Source organism: Paroedura picta, chromosome 10 (assembly GCF_049243985.1).
Source record: "Paroedura picta isolate Pp20150507F chromosome 10, Ppicta_v3.0, whole genome shotgun sequence".
NCBI classification, from domain to species: domain Eukaryota; kingdom Metazoa; phylum Chordata; class Lepidosauria; order Squamata; family Gekkonidae; genus Paroedura; species Paroedura picta.
Genome location: NC_135378.1, coordinates 356,740 through 370,349, shown reverse-complemented (window position 1 = coordinate 370,349; position 13,610 = coordinate 356,740).

Genomic DNA, 13,610 nt, shown 5'->3' with positions numbered 1-13,610 from the left:
ACAGAGAGAATGGACCCTAAGGAAGCCATTCATAAGGACTGAGGATTTAAAAAAAAAAACTGCTGAGAACGATCCAGAGGAAAGATCAAGATTAAAGCTTGAGACTGCTTGCTAAACATATCGTTTCAGTGTCAAAAGAGACCAAGCCCATCGCTTTGGCCAATGCCTTCGATACGCAAACTTCAAAAGAAAAAAAACAGAATGAGACAGTGTAATTTTGGAGAGGGGAAGGAACGGCAAATTATTAAGGCTGAAGGGAAGACTGTAGCTTGGCTAATTTAACCTCCAGCAGGCTCTACAAGGGAATAACCAGTGACTGTAGGAGGCCTGCTTATTCTCATTTGCTAGCGGGCCATTCAAAACATATCGTTATTGCAGGGTGACTCCAGAAGTTGACAAGTTAAAGACTGCGCGCCACAATGGGCTTGAAGCCTTGGAAAGAAGAGAAGCCTGGCCCAGTGGGAGTCATTGTGGGGACACTGAATGTCAGATGGTAACAGAAAACGGGGATAAGATGCTTTTTAGGTAGCTTGCTGCTTCCCAAGGTAGAGCAGGAATGGCAAAAACTCCTATCAGCCAATGCTGGGAACGGCAGGAGACAGATGCATGGTTTTTTCGCATCTGGAGGACTTGCTAGAAAGCCTGGGAATGCTGGAATATGATTCATGAGGAGAGGCAAAAGAGATTGAAAGGGCAATTAGCACAGTATACAATATGGACATAAGGAAACAGAACAAGAAAACTCCTCCACACGTCTAGCTACTTTGTTCAATCCATGGCAAAAGCAGCTGCTAGGATCCTTCATGCAACAAGATGGAAAACAGAATCCTGACCAGCTACTACTGACTGATTAGACAAAGCGTTAGAATACGGGACACCAGCAACACTTGCGTTCTTGAAGCAAAAGGCAAGAACTTTGCAATCCAGAAGAAAGCGGAGTCCCATAGGAGATCAGATTGGGGCGGGGGGGGGGAAGGAGGTGGAGAGAAATCCTCGACTTTCAGACTGGCTATGTAAGCCTGGGGGGAAGAAGCATCAGTATGTCATCTACGGCGTTAGGGAGATGTACAAGAAGAAGAGAAGCATAGGGAAATGGCACCCTGATGTGTGTGTGTTTTGTTGTTTTTTCCCTATCTTGGAATAGTAGTCCTGTAATATGCAAGCTGTAGCATTTCTCTCTTTACTGAACCAAAACGGTCCAGTAAATAAAGAAAAGGGCTCGGAGTCCCTTTCGGCCCCTGCGTTCCCGTCCCCGGGGAGGCCGCGAAAAACAGCGGCACGGGACAAAAAAAGAAAGCAGAGGTTTAAGGGGACGGCCCTGAGTGCTTTTAAAGCCCTGCTCTCTGCTCAAAACACGAACCGCCACCAATTCTGGAAAAGTTCATGGAAGTTTGTGACGGCAGGCTAAAAATCGTCATGAACTTCAGTTGGTGAGCCGCTTGGTGCCCATGCCTACCCCTCGCATTCACTCTCCGTCCACACACACACACACACTGACACACACACACACACACAAACGTTCTGTCCACCAGAAAGAACGGGCACCCCACCTCAGTCCACACGAAGGGACGAGGCCCCCGGCTCCGTCCCTGCGAAGGGACGGGCACCCCAGCTGCGTCCACTTCAGGGGACGTGCACCCGTGCTCCGGCCATCTGAAGGGTCGGGCACTGTGCTCCGTTCATCTGTGTGGACTGGCACTCAAACTCTGTCCCTGCGAACGGATGGGCTCGCAAGCCCTGTCCGTCCAGACAGAGGAGCGCTCAAGCCCTGTCCGCCGCAGCAGATGGGCACTCAAGCCCTGTCCGTCGAAACGAATGGGCGTTTGGTCCCTGTCCATCGGAACGGATGGGCACGCAGGGTTGCACTCACTCGCTCACTCACACTCTCACTCTGCATCCCTACGCAACCCCCTCCCCCCAGCTACCTGCCACTGATGCCCACCCCCACCCCCCCGGCCGACTGCCGCCAGCTTCTGCCAGCCAACGTCATCAGGAGCTTCAGGCGTGGCATCACGCCAGGCTTCGGGTCGCCTGGTGCCCCCTGCTTAGCAAGCCCTTCCGCTTCCGCGGAAGAACTTGCCTTCTGGATGCTCCCCCGTCTCTTCGCACGTGGCCCTCCTCTCCCGGTCAGCTCTCCTCCTCTTTGGATGGCCTCGATCTGCAAGCTTCCTCAGTCTGCTGAAGAAACAGACAACAAGTCTACAAGGCCAGTCTGAGAACTCAGGGCCCCTTCCACCTCAGCCCGCTCCCCTTCCCACTTCCCGAAAGAGCACACAGTGAGCCGAAAGGTTTAGCTCTCCCAGACACTGCCTTCCCCGTTGCTGGCATACAGGTCACAAGCCCTCCTTGCCCAACCCACCCACTGGGGACCAGGAGGGGCAGAGAGGCAAGCGAAGGAGTTGGGGAACATCGCTCACCTCTTTCAGTGGCCACGACTCCCTTGAGGGCTTGCAGGAGAACCTCATCAAAACTCCCCCGGGGTATCCCTACAAGGAAAACCCGTGGTAAGCAGGGACGGCTCCTGCCCTACCCTCCACCGGCATCCTCCAGGCTCCTCCACTGCCTTCGGTTGGCCAGCATCAACTGGCGGCTGCAAGCCCGAGTACATCTATTTCAACCTGTGCACTACCTCCCCTTCATACCTTAACTAAGGGAGCCCCTCCTCACACACACACACACACACACACACCACTCCATTCACACCACTCCCTGCCCCACTCAAACCATCCCCTAGGCATGGGCACCAACCAGGGATATGCGGTTAGGTTCCTGGCTGAACTAGGGACGGAACCGCAATCCGAACGGTGCGTCGGGAGGAGAAATAAGGGTCCGAAGAGGACTAGGAGTTGCCTTGCAGCTTCGCATATGAAGTCCTACAAACCAGCGGCAGCACCGGTTGAGAGTACGGACTGGATTCCGGACCCTCAAGGAAGGAAGCAGTGTGAAAACAGAGAGAATGGACCCTAAGGAAGCCATTCATAAGGACTGAGGATTTTAAAAAAAAAAACTGCTGAGAATGATCCAGAGGAAAGATCAAGAGTAAAGCTTGAGACTGCTTGCTAAACATATCGTTTCAGTGTCAAAAGAGACCAAGCCCATCGCTTTGGCCAATGCCTTCGATACGCAAACTTCAAAAGAAAAAAAACAGAATGAGACAGTGTAATTTTGGAGAGGGGAAGGAACGGCAAATTATTAAGGCTGAAGGGAAGACTGTAGCTTGGCTAATTTAACCTCCAGCAGGCTCTACAAGGGAATAACCAGTGACTGTAGGAGGCCTGCTTATTCTCATTTGCTAGCGGGCCATTCAAAACATATCGTTATTGCAGGGTGACTCCAGAAGTTGACAAGTTAAAGACTGCGCGCCACAATGGGCTTGAAGCCTTGGAAAGAAGAGAAGCCTGGCCCAGTGGGAGTCATTGTGGGGACACTGAATGTCAGATGGTAACAGAAAACGGGGATAAGATGCTTTTTAGGTAGCTTGCTGCTTCCCAAGGTAGAGCAGGAATGGCAAAAACTCCTATCAGCCAATGCTGGGAACGGCAGGAGACAGATGCATGGTTTTTTCGCATCTGGAGGACTTGCTAGAAAGCCTGGGAATGCTGGAATATGATTCATGAGGAGAGGCAAAAGAGATTGAAAGGGCAATTAGCACAGTATACAATATGGACATAAGGAAACAGAACAAGAAAACTCCTCCACACGTCTAGCTACTTTGTTCAATCCATGGCAAAAGCAGCTGCTAGGATCCTTCATGCAACAAGATGGAAAACAGAATCCTGACCAGCTACTACTGACTGATTAGACAAAGCGTTAGAATACGGGACACCAGCAACACTTGCGTTCTTGAAGCAAAAGGCAAGAACTTTACAATCCAGAAGAAAGCGGAGTCCCATAGGAGATCAGATTGGGGCGGGGGGGGGAAGGAGGTGGAGAGAAATCCTCGACTTTCAGACTGGCTATGTAAGCCTGGGGGGAAGAAGCATCAGTATGTCATCTACGGCGTTAGGGAGATGTACAAGAAGAAGAGAAGCATAGGGAAATGGCAGCCTGATGTGTGTGTGTTTTGTTGTTTTTTCCCTATCTTGGAATAGTAGTCCTGTAATATGCAAGCTGTAGCATTTCTCTCTTTACTGAACCAAAACGGTCCAGTAAATAAAGAAAAGGGCTCGGAGTCCCTTTCGGCCCCTGCGTTCCCGTCCCCGGGGAGGCCGCGAAAAACAGCGGCACGGGACAAAAAAAGAAAGCAGAGGTTTAAGGGGACGGCCCTGAGTGCCTTTAAAGCCCTGCTCTCTGCTCAAAACACGAACCGCCACCAATTCTTGAAAAGTTCATGGAAGTTTGTGACGGCAGGCTAAAAATCGTCATGAACTTCAGTTGGTGAGCCGCTTGGTGCCCATGCCTACCCCTCGCATTCACTCTCCGTCCACACACACACACACACTGACACACACACACACACACGTTCTGTCCACCAGAAAGAACGGGCACCCCACCTCAGTCCACACGAAGGGACGAGGCCCCCGGCTCCGTCCCTGCGAAGGGACGGGCACCCCAGCTGCGTCCACTTCAGGGGACGTGCACCCGTGCTCCGGCCATCTGAAGGGTCGGGCACTGTGCTCCGTTCATCTGTGTGGACTGGCACTCAAACTCTGTCCCTGCGAACGGATGGGCTCGCAAGCCCTGTCCGTCCAGACAGAGGAGCGCTCAAGCCCTGTCCGCCGCAGCAGATGGGCACTCAAGCCCTGTCCGTCGAAACGAATGGGCGTTTGGTCCCTGTCCGTCGGAACGGATGGGCACGCAGGGTTGCACTCACTCGCTCACTCACACTCTCACTCTGCATCCCTACGCAACCCCCTCCCCCCAGCTACCTGCCACTGATGCCCACCCCCACCCCCCCGGCCGACTGCCGCCAGCTTCTGCCAGCCAACGTCATCAGGAGCTTCAGGCGTGGCATCACGCCAGGCTTCGGGTCGCCTGGTGCCCCCTGCTTAGCAAGCCCTTCCGCTTCCGCGGAAGAACTTGCCTTCTGGATGCTCCCCCGTCTCTTCGCACGTGGCCCTCCTCTCCCGGTCAGCTCTCCTCCTCTTTGGATGGCCTCGATCTGCAAGCTTCCTCAGTCTGCTGAAGAAACAGACAACAAGTCTACAAGGCCAGTCTGAGAACTCAGGGCCCCTTCCACCTCAGCCCGCTCCCCTTCCCACTTCCCGAAAGAGCACACAGTGAGCCGAAAGGTTTAGCTCTCCCAGACACTGCCTTCCCCGTTGCTGGCATACAGGTCACAAGCCCTCCTTGCCCAACCCACCCACTGGGGACCAGGAGGGGCAGAGAGGCAAGCGAAGGAGTTGGGGAACATCGCTCACCTCTTTCAGTGGCCACGACTCCCTTGAGGGCTTGCAGGAGAACCTCATCAAAACTCCCCCGGGGTATCCCTACAAGGAAAACCCGTGGTAAGCAGGGACGGCTCCTGCCCTACCCTCCACCGGCATCCTCCAGGCTCCTCCACTGCCTTCGGTTGGCCAGCATCAACTGGCGGCTGCAAGCCCGAGTACATCTATTTCAACCTGTGCACTACCTCCCCTTCATACCTTAACTAAGGGAGCCCCTCCTCACACACACACACACACACACACACCACTCCATTCACACCACTCCCTGCCCCACTCAAACCATCCCCTAGGCATGGGCACCAACCAGGGATATGCGGTTAGGTTCCTGGCTGAACTAGGGACGGAACCGCAATCCGAACGGTGCGTCGGGAGGAGAAATAAGGGTCCGAAGAGGACTAGGAGTTGCCTTGCAGCTTCGCATATGAAGTCCTACAAACCAGCGGCAGCACCGGTTGAGAGTACGGACTGGATTCCGGACCCTCAAGGAAGGAAGCAGTGTGAAAACAGAGAGAATGGACCCTAAGGAAGCCATTCATAAGGACTGAGGATTTTAAAAAAAAAAACTGCTGAGAATGATCCAGAGGAAAGATCAAGAGTAAAGCTTGAGACTGCTTGCTAAACATATCGTTTCAGTGTCAAAAGAGACCAAGCCCATCGCTTTGGCCAATGCCTTCGATACGCAAACTTCAAAAGAAAAAAAACAGAATGAGACAGTGTAATTTTGGAGAGGGGAAGGAACGGCAAATTATTAAGGCTGAAGGGAAGACTGTAGCTTGGCTAATTTAACCTCCAGCAGGCTCTACAAGGGAATAACCAGTGACTGTAGGAGGCCTGCTTATTCTCATTTGCTAGCGGGCCATTCAAAACATATCGTTATTGCAGGGTGACTCCAGAAGTTGACAAGTTAAAGACTGCGCGCCACAATGGGCTTGAAGCCTTGGAAAGAAGAGAAGCCTGGCCCAGTGGGAGTCATTGTGGGGACACTGAATGTCAGATGGTAACAGAAAACGGGGATAAGATGCTTTTTAGGTAGCTTGCTGCTTCCCAAGGTAGAGCAGGAATGGCAAAAACTCCTATCAGCCAATGCTGGGAACGGCAGGAGACAGATGCATGGTTTTTTCGCATCTGGAGGACTTGCTAGAAAGCCTGGGAATGCTGGAATATGATTCATGAGGAGAGGCAAAAGAGATTGAAAGGGCAATTAGCACAGTATACAATATGGACATAAGGAAACAGAACAAGAAAACTCCTCCACACGTCTAGCTACTTTGTTCAATCCATGGCAAAAGCAGCTGCTAGGATCCTTCATGCAACAAGATGGAAAACAGAATCCTGACCAGCTACTACTGACTGATTAGACAAAGCGTTAGAATACGGGACACCAGCAACACTTGCGTTCTTGAAGCAAAAGGCAAGAACTTTGCAATCCAGAAGAAAGCGGAGTCCCATAGGAGATCAGATTGGGGCGGGGGGGGGAAGGAGGTGGAGAGAAATCCTCGACTTTCAGACTGGCTATGTAAGCCTGGGGGGAAGAAGCATCAGTATGTCATCTACGGCGTTAGGGAGATGTACAAGAAGAAGAGAAGCATAGGGAAATGGCAGCCTGATGTGTGTGTGTTTTGTTGTTTTTTCCCTATCTTGGAATAGTAGTCCTGTAATATGCAAGCTGTAGCATTTCTCTCTTTACTGAACCAAAACGGTCCAGTAAATAAAGAAAAGGGCTCGGAGTCCCTTTCGGCCCCTGCGTTCCCGTCCCCGGGGAGGCCGCGAAAAACAGCGGCACGGGACAAAAAAAGAAAGCAGAGGTTTAAGGGGACGGCCCTGAGTGCCTTTAAAGCCCTGCTCTCTGCTCAAAACACGAACCGCCACCAATTCTTGAAAAGTTCATGGAAGTTTGTGACGGCAGGCTAAAAATCGTCATGAACTTCAGTTGGTGAGCCGCTTGGTGCCCATGCCTACCCCTCGCATTCACTCTCCGTCCACACACACACACACACTGACACACACACACACACACGTTCTGTCCACCAGAAAGAACGGGCACCCCACCTCAGTCCACACGAAGGGACGAGGCCCCCGGCTCCGTCCCTGCGAAGGGACGGGCACCCCAGCTGCGTCCACTTCAGGGGACGTGCACCCGTGCTCCGGCCATCTGAAGGGTCGGGCACTGTGCTCCGTTCATCTGTGTGGACTGGCACTCAAACTCTGTCCCTGCGAACGGATGGGCTCGCAAGCCCTGTCCGTCCAGACAGAGGAGCGCTCAAGCCCTGTCCGCCGCAGCAGATGGGCACTCAAGCCCTGTCCGTCGAAACGAATGGGCGTTTGGTCCCTGTCCGTCGGAACGGATGGGCACGCAGGGTTGCACTCACTCACTCGCTCACTCACACTCTCACTCTGCATCCCTACGCAACCCCCTCCCCCCAGCTACCTGCCACTGATGCCCACCCCCACCCCCCGGCCGACTGCCGCCAGCTTCTGCCAGCCAACGTCATCAGGAGCTTCAGGCGTGGCATCACGCCAGGCTTCGGGTCGCCTGGTGCCCCCTGCTTAGCAAGCCCTTCCGCTTCCGCGGAAGAACTTGCCTTCTGGATGCTCCCCCGTCTCTTCGCACGTGGCCCTCCTCTCCCGGTCAGCTCTCCTCCTCTTTGGATGGCCTCGATCTGCAAGCTTCCTCAGTCTGCTGAAGAAACAGACAACAAGTCTACAAGGCCAGTCTGAGAACTCAGGGCCCCTTCCACCTCAGCCCGCTCCCCTTCCCACTTCCCGAAAGAGCACACAGTGAGCCGAAAGGTTTAGCTCTCCCAGACACTGCCTTCCCCGTTGCTGGCATACAGGTCACAAGCCCTCCTTGCCCAACCCACCCACTGGGGACCAGGAGGGGCAGAGAGGCAAGCGAAGGAGTTGGGGAACATCGCTCACCTCTTTCAGTGGCCACGACTCCCTTGAGGGCTTGCAGGAGAACCTCATCAAAACTCCCCCGGGGTATCCCTACAAGGAAAACCCGTGGTAAGCAGGGACGGCTCCTGCCCTACCCTCCACCGGCATCCTCCAGGCTCCTCCACTGCCTTCGGTTGGCCAGCATCAACTGGCGGCTGCAAGCCCGAGTACATCTATTTCAACCTGTGCACTACCTCCCCTTCATACCTTAACTAAGGGAGCCCCTCCTCACACACACACACACACACACACACCACTCCATTCACACCACTCCCTGCCCCACTCAAACCATCCCCTAGGCATGGGCACCAACCAGGGATATGCGGTTAGGTTCCTGGCTGAACTAGGGACGGAACCGCAATCCGAACGGTGCGTCGGGAGGAGAAATAAGGGGCCGAAGAGGACTAGGAGTTGCCTTGCAGCTTCGCATATGAAGTCCTACAAACCAGCGGCAGCACCGGTTGAGAGTACGGACTGGATTCCGGACCCTCAAGGAAGGAAGCAGTGTGAAAACAGAGAGAATGGACCCTAAGGAAGCCATTCATAAGGACTGAGGATTTAAAAAAAAAAACTGCTGAGAATGATCCAGAGGAAAGATCAAGAGTAAAGCTTGAGACTGCTTGCTAAACATATCGTTTCAGTGTCAAAAGAGACCAAGCCCATCGCTTTGGCCAATGCCTTCGATACGCAAACTTCAAAAGAAAAAAAACAGAATGAGACAGTGTAATTTTGGAGAGGGGAAGGAACGGCAAATTATTAAGGCTGAAGGGAAGACTGTAGCTTGGCTAATTTAACCTCCAGCAGGCTCTACAAGGGAATAACCAGTGACTGTAGGAGGCCTGCTTATTCTCATTTGCTAGCGGGCCATTCAAAACATATCGTTATTGCAGGGTGACTCCAGAAGTTGACAAGTTAAAGACTGCGCGCCACAATGGGCTTGAAGCCTTGGAAAGAAGAGAAGCCTGGCCCAGTGGGAGTCATTGTGGGGACACTGAATGTCAGATGGTAACAGAAAACGGGGATAAGATGCTTTTTAGGTAGCTTGCTGCTTCCCAAGGTAGAGCAGGAATGGCAAAAACTCCTATCAGCCAATGCTGGGAACGGCAGGAGACAGATGCATGGTTTTTTCGCATCTGGAGGACTTGCTAGAAAGCCTGGGAATGCTGGAATATGATTCATGAGGAGAGGCAAAAGAGATTGAAAGGGCAATTAGCACAGTATACAATATGGACATAAGGAAACAGAACAAGAAAACTCCTCCACACGTCTAGCTACTTTGTTCAATCCATGGCAAAAGCAGCTGCTAGGATCCTTCATGCAACAAGATGGAAAACAGAATCCTGACCAGCTACTACTGACTGATTAGACAAAGCGTTAGAATACGGGACACCAGCAACACTTGCGTTCTTGAAGCAAAAGGCAAGAACTTTGCAATCCAGAAGAAAGCGGAGTCCCATAGGAGATCAGATTGGGGCGGGGGGGGGAAGGAGGTGGAGAGAAATCCTCGACTTTCAGACTGGCTATGTAAGCCTGGGGGGAAGAAGCATCAGTATGTCATCTACGGCGTTAGGGAGATGTACAAGAAGAAGAGAAGCATAGGGAAATGGCAGCCTGATGTGTGTGTGTTTTGTTGTTTTTTCCCTATCTTGGAATAGTAGTCCTGTAATATGCAAGCTGTAGCATTTCTCTCTTTACTGAACCAAAACGGTCCAGTAAATAAAGAAAAGGGCTCGGAGTCCCTTTCGGCCCCTGCGTTCCCGTCCCCGGGGAGGCCGCGAAAAACAGCGGCACGGGACAAAAAAAGAAAGCAGAGGTTTAAGGGGACGGCCCTGAGTGCCTTTAAAGCCCTGCTCTCTGCTCAAAACACGAACCGCCACCAATTCTTGAAAAGTTCATGGAAGTTTGTGACGGCAGGCTAAAAATCGTCATGAACTTCAGTTGGTGAGCCGCTTGGTGCCCATGCCTACCCCTCGCATTCACTCTCCGTCCACACACACACACACACTGACACACACACACACACACGTTCTGTCCACCAGAAAGAACGGGCACCCCACCTCAGTCCACACGAAGGGACGAGGCCCCCGGCTCCGTCCCTGCGAAGGGACGGGCACCCCAGCTGCGTCCACTTCAGGGGACGTGCACCCGTGCTCCGGCCATCTGAAGGGTCGGGCACTGTGCTCCGTTCATCTGTGTGGACTGGCACTCAAACTCTGTCCCTGCGAACGGATGGGCTCGCAAGCCCTGTCCGTCCAGACAGAGGAGCGCTCAAGCCCTGTCCGCCGCAGCAGATGGGCACTCAAGCCCTGTCCGTCGAAACGAATGGGCGTTTGGTCCCTGTCCGTCGGAACGGATGGGCACGCAGGGTTGCACTCACTCACTCGCTCACTCACACTCTCACTCTGCATCCCTACGCAACCCCCTCCCCCCAGCTACCTGCCACTGATGCCCACCCCCACCCCCCGGCCGACTGCCGCCAGCTTCTGCCAGCCAACGTCATCAGGAGCTTCAGGCGTGGCATCACGCCAGGCTTCGGGTCGCCTGGTGCCCCCTGCTTAGCAAGCCCTTCCGCTTCCGCGGAAGAACTTGCCTTCTGGATGCTCCCCCGTCTCTTCGCACGTGGCCCTCCTCTCCCGGTCAGCTCTCCTCCTCTTTGGATGGCCTCGATCTGCAAGCTTCCTCAGTCTGCTGAAGAAACAGACAACAAGTCTACAAGGCCAGTCTGAGAACTCAGGGCCCCTTCCACCTCAGCCCGCTCCCCTTCCCACTTCCCGAAAGAGCACACAGTGAGCCGAAAGGTTTAGCTCTCCCAGACACTGCCTTCCCCGTTGCTGGCATACAGGTCACAAGCCCTCCTTGCCCAACCCACCCACTGGGGACCAGGAGGGGCAGAGAGGCAAGCGAAGGAGTTGGGGAACATCGCTCACCTCTTTCAGTGGCCACGACTCCCTTGAGGGCTTGCAGGAGAACCTCATCAAAACTCCCCCGGGGTATCCCTACAAGGAAAACCCGTGGTAAGCAGGGACGGCTCCTGCCCTACCCTCCACCGGCATCCTCCAGGCTCCTCCACTGCCTTCGGTTGGCCAGCATCAACTGGCGGCTGCAAGCCCGAGTACATCTATTTCAACCTGTGCACTACCTCCCCTTCATACCTTAACTAAGGGAGCCCCTCCTCACACACACACACACACACACACACCACTCCATTCACACCACTCCCTGCCCCACTCAAACCATCCCCTAGGCATGGGCACCAACCAGGGATATGCGGTTAGGTTCCTGGCTGAACTAGGGACGGAACCGCAATCCGAACGGTGCGTCGGGAGGAGAAATAAGGGGCCGAAGAGGACTAGGAGTTGCCTTGCAGCTTCGCATATGAAGTCCTACAAACCAGCGGCAGCACCGGTTGAGAGTACGGACTGGATTCCGGACCCTCAAGGAAGGAAGCAGTGTGAAAACAGAGAGAATGGACCCTAAGGAAGCCATTCATAAGGACTGAGGATTTAAAAAAAAAAACTGCTGAGAATGATCCAGAGGAAAGATCAAGAGTAAAGCTTGAGACTGCTTGCTAAACATATCGTTTCAGTGTCAAAAGAGACCAAGCCCATCGCTTTGGCCAATGCCTTCGATACGCAAACTTCAAAAGAAAAAAAACAGAATGAGACAGTGTAATTTTGGAGAGGGGAAGGAACGGCAAATTATTAAGGCTGAAGGGAAGACTGTAGCTTGGCTAATTTAACCTCCAGCAGGCTCTACAAGGGAATAACCAGTGACTGTAGGAGGCCTGCTTATTCTCATTTGCTAGCGGGCCATTCAAAACATATCGTTATTGCAGGGTGACTCCAGAAGTTGACAAGTTAAAGACTGCGCGCCACAATGGGCTTGAAGCCTTGGAAAGAAGAGAAGCCTGGCCCAGTGGGAGTCATTGTGGGGACACTGAATGTCAGATGGTAACAGAAAACGGGGATAAGATGCTTTTTAGGTAGCTTGCTGCTTCCCAAGGTAGAGCAGGAATGGCAAAAACTCCTATCAGCCAATGCTGGGAACGGCAGGAGACAGATGCATGGTTTTTTCGCATCTGGAGGACTTGCTAGAAAGCCTGGGAATGCTGGAATATGATTCATGAGGAGAGGCAAAAGAGATTGAAAGGGCAATTAGCACAGTATACAATATGGACATAAGGAAACAGAACAAGAAAACTCCTCCACACGTCTAGCTACTTTGTTCAATCCATGGCAAAAGCAGCTGCTAGGATCCTTCATGCAACAAGATGGAAAACAGAATCCTGACCAGCTACTACTGACTGATTAGACAAAGCGTTAGAATACGGGACACCAGCAACACTTGCGTTCTTGAAGCAAAAGGCAAGAACTTTGCAATCCAGAAGAAAGCGGAGTCCCATAGGAGATCAGATTGGGGCGGGGGGGGGGAAGGAGGTGGAGAGAAATCCTCGACTTTCAGACTGGCTATGTAAGCCTGGGGGGAAGAAGCATCAGTATGTCATCTACGGCGTTAGGGAGATGTACAAGAAGAAGAGAAGCATAGGGAAATGGCAGCCTGATGTGTGTGTGTTTTGTTGTTTTTTCCCTATCTTGGAATAGTAGTCCTGTAATATGCAAGCTGTAGCATTTCTCTCTTTACTGAACCAAAACGGTCCAGTAAATAAAGAAAAGGGCTCGGAGTCCCTTTCGGCCCCTGCGTTCCCGTCCCCGGGGAGGCCGCGAAAAACAGCGGCACGGGACAAAAAAAGAAAGCAGAGGTTTAAGGGGACGGCCCTGAGTGCCTTTAAAGCCCTGCTCTCTGCTCAAAACACGAACCGCCACCAATTCTTGAAAAGTTCATGGAAGTTTGTGACGGCAGGCTAAAAATCGTCATGAACTTCAGTTGGTGAGCCGCTTGGTGCCCATGCCTACCCCTCGCATTCACTCTCCGTCCACACACACACACACACTGACACACACACACACACACGTTCTGTCCACCAGAAAGAACGGGCACCCCACCTCAGTCCACACGAAGGGACGAGGCCCCCGGCTCCGTCCCTGCGAAGGGACGGGCACCCCAGCTGCGTCCACTTCAGGGGACGTGCACCCGTGCTCCGGCCATCTGAAGGGTCGGGCACTGTGCTCCGTTCATCTGTGTGGACTGGCACTCAAACTCTGTCCCTGCGAACGGATGGGCTCGCAAGCCCTGTCCGTCCAGACAGAGGAGCGCTCAAGCCCTGTCCGCCGCAGCAGATGGGCACTCAAGCCCTGTCCGTCGAAACGAATGGGCGTTTGGTCCCTG